The sequence below is a fragment of the Mustela lutreola genome, chromosome 5, assembly GCF_030435805.1.
Source record: "Mustela lutreola isolate mMusLut2 chromosome 5, mMusLut2.pri, whole genome shotgun sequence".
Lineage (NCBI taxonomy): Eukaryota > Metazoa > Chordata > Mammalia > Carnivora > Mustelidae > Mustela > Mustela lutreola.
In genome coordinates, this window is record NC_081294.1 from 17116357 (window position 1) to 17127139 (window position 10783).

Sequence of the window (10783 nt, forward strand, 5' to 3'; positions counted from 1 at the left end):
CCCCCTTTTACTCAACTAGTAGTAAGCCCTAGACCACTATTTAAAACGTGTGGTTGCAAATAATGAGGCACTATAGGACTGTAAGCAAAAGAGTGTGTTGGGTAGCCATTTATTCAAGAAGGATCACCTGGCAGTAGTGTGAGGATGAATTTGAGAAGACTATGTAGAAGCACTCAGTTTTCAAAGTAACTTCATTAATTTTTTCATGAATGATGAAATGGTTCATTTAACCAGGACATGACAGCAGAAGCAAAGGGTATGAATTTCAGAAAATGTTAGAAAACAAAATTGTAGAATACGACTTAGAGGAAATGTATGCAAGGAAAGGGGAAGAGTCTAACATGCATCCCCTTTTAGTCACTGGATGATGCCATGTCATTTCCTGAAATATAGCATTTTAGAAAAATGATAAAGCATTATGGTAAAATGCAATCTTTTATTTTAAAAACGAGATCATTTTAAATCATTGTATATATCCTAATAGAACTAATTAGTTATATTCACATTCTACCTCTCTTCTTCTGTCCCAAGTTGACTCAGATAAAATCAATTTTTCTCACTTCTTTGTTATTATTATTATTATTATTACTATTATTATTATGTAACCACTACTGAAAACATTAATATATGTGCCAAATAAGAATGTCTGGGACAATACAGGGCTTGGCAACACAGCAATGCAAAATATTTAAAATAATGTTTGATCTTCCTTTGATTCTCTGCCGGGCAATAATTTCTTACCAGTTGTTCTTTTAAGGCCAGCTGCATGATCTGATATACTTCTCTCATTTCTCTCTATCCTCCACACTCCCAAATTTCTGTCAGTGGTTACACAGAATAGTTTAGCTTCTGTCTATCTGCTTCCAACCATGATCTCAGAGCTTTATGTTTTATTCCCCAAAAAATTTGTCTTAGGTAATTCTTCAACCACAGATCATTCCCTTCTAATTATTGGGGGGGAGGAGTCCTTTTTTGGCTCCCTCCAAACCAATTATAGTTTTAAATTTTCTGATATGTTAATACTTTGACATATGCAATACCTTGACAATTTGACAATACCTTTTTTGACATATACAATTTCTTTACATATACAATTTTTGTATATGTACACATATACAATTTTTGACACATACAATTTCAATACCTTTTTTGACATACACAATGTCTTAAACACAAAATTTGTCTAGATTAACCTGATATATTTCCAGGTCAATTCCGACAAGTTAGTTTATCATACAGACAAAACTACTAAGTCCCCCAACTATTAAGTGGACTCTGGGTGACAGCTTTACTAGACTTCTACAACTAATCAGCTGGCATCTCCCTGTTTGGTACCTATCGCTCACAGATTTAACATCTATAATTATTCGTTCCCTTAGGAGAATAGAATTACAGATATTTGTTCTGTCCTTTATGATCCAACTGATTATACTTCGTCAAGCCTGAATTTGTTTGGATATAATCGGTGTTTCCTCAGCTGGTGATCCTTATTATTTTTTTTCCAGATAACTGATTATATACACTTTTGTGACTCCTGGCAACCAACAAATATTATACCACTTGATTAATTAGTAGCTATGATCTTCCTATTTATATTTACTGATATTATAAGTCATTTGTTTTCCCAATGAGGTTTTAGATTCTCCTTTTAACACCAGTTTACTGAATGTGAGTTGCTTTCTTCCTTCTTTTGTTTGCAAACATTATTTAGGTGACAATTGAATGTATACAAATATGCTTTTATAAAGTCCAGATTTCTCTATTCTCAGAAATGAGTAAATTATAACTCATTAATGATATAAAATACCTATGATGTTATTGCATTTTCTTATTTTAAAATAAACTATGTTCTTGCATTTTTTTTTCTTTGTGAATTTAGCTTCTATCTCCCCTTTATAATTCCTATCTATCCAAGAAGCTTATTGTGAGGAATAAGGGAGATAGTACTAATAAGATCAATTTACTATATTGGCCATATTAAAACCAAACAAAAGTGAGATTATGGATGAATTCCTATCAAAGCAATTCCATAAGAGAGGAAATTATTCTTTCTAACTGAAAATAAGAAAGTATTAACTCCATTTAAGAGATTTTTCTAGGGGTGCCTGGGTGGCTCAGATGGTTAAGCTTCTGCTTTTGGTTCAGGTCATGATCTCTGGGTCCTGGGATTGAGTCCCATGTTAGGCTCCCCGCTCAGAGGGGAGTCTGCTTCTCCCCCTGCCTCTGCCTGCTGTTTGCGCTCTCTCTTTCTCAAATAAAAACATAAAATCTTTTTAAAAAATTAAAGATTTTTCTAACTGGAAAACACACTGTTCTTTTACTTCCTTAAAGCCTTTTGCTTTTTTTTTATTTTTAATTTATATCTGGCTACTACCTTGTCTATCTCTCCTAGATTTGCATGTAAATAAAGCCACAGACTGGACTTCATTTAGTAGTATGTGAAATTATGAACATAAACACAATTGCCACAAATAAATATTTATGGAAAAATGTGTCCTGATCATAGAAATATTTAAGAAGATACTGAAGATCAACTCAGGTTTATGATGTCATTTTGGTGATTGAATGAAATTTGATCATAAGACATTAAACTCTGATATTAAAGTATATTGAAAACGGGTATGTTAACAAAATTTATAATTTTGTGCACTTGTTTGAATGTTTTCAGCAATACAATATATATGTTATATAAATATTCAAATGAATGTAATGTTTTTCTTTTTGTCTGAGGTCAGGTGCTAAAATTTTAGCTTATATCCTGTAACTATTCTAACATCTGTGTAGTTAGGTTATCTGCCTAATTATATTTGTGTTTTCATATTCTAAAATTAACTACTTTGTGACTCATATTTGTACTAGATATACCTAAACTTTCAATTTTGTGGGAAAACTTTCTGAGAATTCAACAAAATTAGATCTCAATCCCATGCCATCCATTCCTGTAGTGGTTGATATTGGTAGAACAGAAAGGGAAAATGTTCTCTTCAAAGTTTGATCCCTTCATCTTATGCAACATAGCCACTGGGCACATTTGCAAAGTGGAGATGGACATCGGTAACATAGATTATCAACTATATATAAACCCACCTTAAGTTTGCATATATGCAGATTCGTTATCTTCTGAGTTTTATAGACCACAGTCTCATTCCTTGTTACTTTGATTTCTATTCTCCATTTTTTCCCTTTGCATTAATAAGTCTATTATAGACTGGTTTCAATTCACTCATCCTCTTATGTCTTCCCCAACTCTTATTGAAGCCAGCTGTTGAATATTCTGCATTAGTCAAGCCTCAAATCTTCCACCTAACTCTATCAATGCCACTCTGTCCTGGACACTCATCCAATGGTGAAAGTGGATCATAAGATATCTTGAGATATTTCATTAGCACTTTATCATTACCAACAACCTCATTAAATCCTTTGGAATTTGTTTTTCATAATTTTATTCATGATCTAACTTAATGCTCATATTCATTTTTTTTCTTTTGTGTTCCATAGCAATTTATGATTCATTTCACTTTGGTACATCTCATTTAGGTGTTGTTAGCTACCTGAAAAATAGATATTTTCATGAGAATTTCCAATAAACCTATATGTCATTGATTTAATTAATTGCACCAATATTTATTGGCCATCTTCTATTTCTAAAACACTGTACTAGGTGCTTTAAGAAGTATTGAGATGAGGGCGCCTGGGTGGCTCAGTGGGTTAAGCCGCTGCCTTCGGCTCAGGTCATGATCTCAGGGTCCTGGGATCGAGTCCCGCATCGGGCTCTCTGCTCGGCAGGGAGCCTGCTTCCTCCTCTCTCTCTCTGCCTGCCTCTCTGCCTATTTGTAATCTCTGTCTGTCAAATAAAATAAATAAAATCTTAAAAAAAAAAAAAAAAAAAAAAAAAAAAAAAAAAAAAAAAAAAAGAAGTATTGAGATGAATAAATTATTTTAAAGTTCAAAAAATATATACACCTTGGTATATATGCAAGGGAAATGAAGTAAGGGTCTAGAAGAAATATTTGAACGGCCACGTGTATTGCAGCATTATTCACAATAGCCAAGGTATGGAAACAACATAAGTGTTTGTCAACAGATGAATGGATGAAGATGATGTGGTAAGTAAATATAATGGAATATTATTCAGTCACAAGAAAAAAAGTCCTGCCATTTGCAACAACATGAATGAAATTTGAAGGCATTATGCTAAACAAAATAAGTCAGAGAAAGACAAATACCTTATAATCTCACTTATATGTGGAATCTAAAAAAGCCAGGCTAAAAGGAACAGAAAGTAGAGATGTGGTTACCAAGAGTTGGGGACTGGAGAAAATATTGGCCAAAGACTACAAACTTTCAGTTATAAGACAGATAAGTTGTGGGAATCCAACGTACTGCCTAGTGATTAAAGTTGATAATACTATAATAAATACTTGAAAGCTGCTAAAAGGGTAGGTCTCAAGTATTCTCACCACACACACACACACAAAAGAAATGGTAGTCTCATGACCTGATAGAGGTATTAGCTAATGCTATCATGTTAATCGTTTTGCAAGATATAAGTGAGTCAAATCAACACCCTGTACACTTTCAGTTTACACATTGTTATATGCCAACTACATCTCAATAAGGCTGGGGGAAAATAGAATATATACCATTTAAAAGGATAGAAAACAGATGTAAGTTACAATAATATAAAGAAGAAAGTAAGACAGGAACATTAAAAAAAAAACAAAAAACAAAAAAACAAAACAAAAAAAACTCCCAAAAGGTAGTGAGGGGACTTCTAATTTGATGAACTAACAATAAATAAACAAACAAAAACAAAATAAAAGATCAGTAATTTGAAAGGATATGTGCACACTTATGTTCATTATAACATTATTTACAAGAGCCAAGACACAGAAGCAACTTAAATGTCCATTGATTGATAAATGGATAAAGAATATGTGGGGTACACACACACATACACACACATACACACACGCACACACACATTTAGCCATAGAAGTATTACATGGAATATGAGTCATAGGAAAGAATGAAATCTTGTCATTTGCAATAATATGAAAGGACCTAGAGGGTATTGTGCTAAGTGAAATAAGTAGATAAAATAAGACACAAACTGCATGACTTCACCTACATGTGATAGTGAAATCATGCCTACTTGTTGGTTAGCCACTTTGATTACCCAAATGGGCCTAACATAATTGTGACGACCTTTCTCAGAAGGACAGAAGATGAATTGGAGTCGGTGGAGATGGTAATATAAAGTAAGGGCTGAATGATACATTTTGAGGAAGAATCCGCAAGCCAAAGACTACAGAATTGGAAATGAAAAAAAGCAAGGAAATGGATTTCCCTCAGTGCCTCCTGAAGGAGCCAAGCCTCCTGGGCACATTTCCACTAACCTAGTAAAGCTGATTTTAGACTTCTGACTTCTGGAACTGTAAGAGAATTAAATTTGTGTTATTTTAAGTCACTAAGTTTGTAGTATTTTTTTTTTTTTAACAGCAACAACTAGAGTTATTTTCCTACATCTTTCACTATACTCAAAGGTCTGTGAAAAGTGAAACAACATGATCTCTCTTTTCCATTTTTATTTTATTTATTTATTGACTTATTTGACAGAGATCACAAGTAGGCAGAGAGAGAGAGAGAGGAGGAAGCAGGCTCCCTGGATAGAGAGAGCCTGAAAAGCAGAGAGCCGGATGCAGGGCCCGATCCCAGGACCAAGGGATCATGACCTGAGCTGAAGGCAGAGGCTTTAATCCACTGAACCACCCAGGCGCCCCATCCTTTTTTTTTTTTAATCTTAGTATCTCCGGAGTCTGGCAATGTGTCCACTACCTGGTATATACTCAGTACTCCGTGCATCTTTTATTAATTTAAAAATCAAATTTATTATGAATAAAGGGACACAGGTGAGAGTGCAGGTCATTGGATTCAAGAAGCCTAGGTACCATCTTAGTCCTAACAGTAATGAGTTAGGTAATACACATGCATTACTGAACCTCTCTGGTCTCAGTTCTTTTCTTATACAAAGCTAGATATGGTTGTAGATGGCTGTTTCTTTTTCCAGATGAATCTCTGAATAGTCTCTTTAAAAAACTAGCTTTGAGAAATATTTCCTATCACATTTCCTGTACTGGGGAATCACATTATAATATATTTAAGTATTTTAAAGAATCTAGAGCTCATAAAATATTTTAAAGTGTGTATTTTCATTACTTGTCATAGTATTGAAATATATACAACCGAGAAAGACTTCCTTCCTTGTATCTTCTATTAATATCTGGTAAAGTCAATCTTCTGCTAAATATACTTAAGAAAACATTGAACAAAAATCTTATCAAAAATCACTACCATATCTTAAATATTATGATTGATCTTGCTGTTTAATTAAAGCAGTTTCCTCTGTTTCAATTATATTTTAGTTTGGTATTTCATTAGATTTTTGGAAAACATAGGAAACATACTTTTAACAATTCTCTACATACCCACATCCTACGGGATCCCAGAACAATGAAGTTCTTTCAGGTGGACCTTAGCTAAAAGATGTTAGAACTATGGTAACCTGAACTATAGAGATACTAAGACATGAATAATGGTTTTCACAGAAGTTATTTTTTTTTAATTTTTCAAATAGAGAAAATTTTTAAAAGTTAACTGCAACATTGCAACTATATGAAGTTAATAAATAAATTGAAAGTCCTATAATTCCTAAAACTGTAAGTTATTTCAACAGATTATAAAACTTCTAAGGCAATTGAAATCTCTGCTAAACATAGAGAATTCTACACATGTGAAACCCGTTATTCCAGAGATGGTAAATCTGGAAATGTCACTGATACCCACATAAAATTTTGAATGACTAATCATAATATTTAAGGCAAATTTCACAGGGATGAATGTGCCCCTAAACAATTGCTCCAAGGAGGTTATTAAGTAGGACAGAGAAGATTCTCTGAAATCACCTTCAGAGGAAAGATATGGAGATAAATTGGCCATTGGAGATTTCTTTTTTTTTTTTTAAAGATTTTATTTATTTATTTGACAGAGAGAAATCACAAGTAGATGGAGAGGCAGGCAGAGAGAGAGAGAGGGAAGCAGGCTCCCTGCTGAGCAGAGAGCCCGATGCGAGACTCGATCCCAGGACCCTGAGATCATGACCTGAGCCGAAGGCAGCGGCTTAACCCACTGAGCCACCCAGGCGCCCGGCCATTGGAGATTTCTTATTCCTCTTTCCAACATTCAGATGAGCTTTAGACATGGAACAGAATAGAATCCACACACAGCAGTGCTGCTCTGTGTGCATAATGTGATTATAAAACTTTCTTCAAGTAACAGTGAAAGGGCTCGGCATACGGGTAATTACAAGCAGGATCATCTAAAGAATTTACAAAGACAGGAAGCCTACAACAGAGAACGAATGGGTCCATCAATAAGGCAAATAACACCACGTGAGACAACAATGTACAAATTACAAGGCGGAATGGACTTATTTAACAGCACCTGGGAACTTATCCAGGAATATTTTGTTTTCTCTGAAAGAACATTTATTGTGCATAGAAAATAAGGCAATTTTCATGACTAATTCTTAAATAGAGGGAATGTTCAAATGTCATAAAATTATACTTCCTCTAAAGCTAAAAAATAAAATGCCCTTCCAATTTTTTTGACTAATAAAGTGTATGTGATTGGTTTCTTATTTTCTTTGATCAATTCTTATAATAAAGGCACCCATTTAAATGTACTGTCAGAAATTTCAGTGATTGTATTATGATGACAGAATATTATATTCATTCAATTACAATATGCAATTACCAAACTTGTTCAATATTAAAGTAAATGCCACAAATATTAAAGGTTAAAAAATTGCCTTTCATTTCAATTTCGGTTACCAATACATGAGTCAAGTTGTAATTTTGTGTCAAAACCACTTCTTTTTCTTCTGTATATCTTAGAGTATTTGCTTGTATATGCACAGAGCTTGATGAATGGTTATTAATTATTAAGTATAGATATGTTCAGTGAACTTGTCCATTTTGCAAAACTTTGAGAAATGCTTATATTAAAAAAAAAATTCTTCAAATGTCTTTTACATAGGACTTGATATCCAGTATAACTTCATGCATTCCAGATTGCACACATAAAAAAGTGAGAAAAAATCTTCACAACAAATGAACTTGTCTCTGAGATTTCTGTACAGCTATTAAGCCTATAAAATGGAGCCATATCTGCAAATCTAGAGATGGATGTGTCTCTCTGTGGAAAGGGAGGAGTGCCAAGATTGTAACAATTTTTAATGTGTAATTACCTTAGCCCTTGTCATAAACAGTTTATGCTTACAAAGAAAAGGTGAAGGGGGTAAATGCAGAAGGAAATAATAGTCATGAGTACTATACAAAAGAGAATAAAGATATAAAAAGTGGCAAAAAACTGCTCCCATAATTTTGCACAGTGAATATATGTCAAATTTGTCTGCTTATTGACTTCTGCCACTTAGCAACTGGTGTTCAAACTATTAAAAACATGATTTTCTCAAAAATTGCAGTATAAAAATCAGGAGCACTCATGACAGCTACAGAAGGTCACCACAAGGGAATCATTAGGCATTGGTCATGACGAGCAAGCAAACTTCCTGTGATAAAAATGGAGCACAGCTTCTATGACCCTGGAGAAGTCCTGGGGCCAGTGTGAGACACGATAGCACTTCCCAGGGATATGAGAAAACCCAGAGATCCTGATGCTCTTTTGGAAAGGTGGATCACAAGAGAAGGACTCCTGAAAGGTAAGAAATGATAACATGTCAAGTAAGAAATTTTTCATTGACAAGATCAAACATACTCCCTGTCACTGGGAAAAGATATCTATTATAGGAAATAGCACATTTTTAGTACTTCTGATATGCAATGTAACTATTTTGACCCCGCTCCAAGATCAAACTGAAATACATTATTTCAGTCATCAAAAACATCTTAATGGAGGCTCAGGGGTGCTAGGGGTACAACTAAGCAAAACAACACTGCTCATCTACAGTGAGTTTGTGGAAGATCAGAGAGCACAGAAAAATAACCGGTTAAATAAAATAAGGTATATAAAGTGTGTGTGAGAACCCAAAGCAGAATCACTGGCCAGATCAAGAGTTGTTAAGTTAAGGCGAATCAACCTGTTATTTTCTGCATGCCTCCAACACACTAGTTAGAGTGAATTTCTTAACATGCCGTAGTATTACTAAGGTCTCAAATTTTCATGCGTTTGATCCATATACAGAACTATCTGCATTAGTTTCCTATTACTGTTTAGAAATGAACACAAATTTTGTAGCTTAAAACAACACAAATTTATTATGCTATAATTCTGGATGTTGGAAGTTCTAGAATCAACTGAGACCCTCTTAAGGTTCTTGAAGAGAATTTGTTTCCTTGCCTTTTCCAGCCTCTGGAGGCCTTCTGTCTGCTTTGGTTTCTGGGGCTTCCTTCCGTGTTCTTTGGTTTCTGGGGCTTCCTTCCGTGTTCTAACCTCTGCTTCTGCCTTCACATCTGTTTCTTTCTGACTTGATCTTGTCTCCTCATTACATGAACCTTGTGGCTTCCCTGGCCTTCAGTTATGTTTCAGGACCCCGGTCGTCGCATCTCATGATCCTTACCATAACCACATCTGCAAAGTCCCCTTTGGCATTTAACATAAACATATTAACATCTTTCAGATATGGTCATTTTTGAGGGGTGGAGGATGTCATGCAGCCTAGCATCTCTGCAGAAAGTTCCCTCTCAGTCCTTTTAGAATTATTATTATTATTATTATTATTATTAAGAATAGACCGTAAAAGAGAGATGAAATAGGTAGGTAGGGAATGAAAAAAGGAACAATGATAAGATGGAAGGAAAGAGATAAAGAAGGAAGAAAAGAAGGAAGAAAGGAAACAAGTTAAGCTCAGATTATTATGGTATTCAAAAAAATAGTATTTATCAATGAATTGTTAAAAATAAGCCTGTAACATGCTCCCTTCAGCAACATATATGCCAAAAATTAGAACAATACAAAGGAGATTAGCATGGCTCCTGCACAAGGATGACATGCAAATTCTTGAAGCATTCCATATTTAAAAAACAAATAAAAGAATAAATAAATAAATAGAAATAAGCTTGTAGCAAAAATTATACTTATTTTGAAAGGACAATTTCAAATGATCACTCCAAAAATATTTATTTACATGTATAAGGAATCATTCAAAGCAGTCTTATGTCATCTTTAAGAATATATCTAAAGACACTTTTACTTTTCTAACACAGAAGCTAAACCAATACCAGCTGGATTAAAGAAAATGAGAAATGTAGGATGTTCCATAGAGAATCCTTAACTCTACAATATTATCCCTCAATTTGTCCTTCTGAGTCAGAATTACTGACCCACAGGGCATGGTGGTAGATACATTATTTTAACATTTTACATAGCATGGTCTAATAAGTAAAACCCATCAGCTAACATAAAAGGCATTCCTTGTTAAAAATCAGATATAATGTCTGCTTATAGGATATTATCCAAAGCATGACTCTTGTTAAATAAAAAGTCACTTTTATCTGTATATTTCATCCACAAAATGTACAGTCTCTAGGACTAAGTAGGAGAGTCATAGTTTCTTATTGCATACAATATTTGGTCAATATATCTTTCTTTTTAAAAATTCATGCCATGTAGGTACTCAGTCATGGGTTATATGTATACAATTTTCTCCTAAAATACAGTTTTTATTGAAGAAGTCATTTACTGTTGAGATTATATATGTCTC

The 10783-nt window shown here is 34.0% G+C and overlaps 1 non-coding gene across 1 annotated transcript; it reads left to right on the top strand.

Moving 5' to 3' along the window:
* Window positions 1-9992: 9992 nt before the first annotated feature.
* LOC131832837 (U6 spliceosomal RNA) lies at window positions 9993-10100 on the top strand. Its single transcript, XR_009354199.1, has one exon. It is a non-coding gene; the product is annotated as a U6 spliceosomal RNA (small nuclear RNA).
* The last annotated feature ends 683 nt before the right edge of the window (window positions 10101-10783 follow it).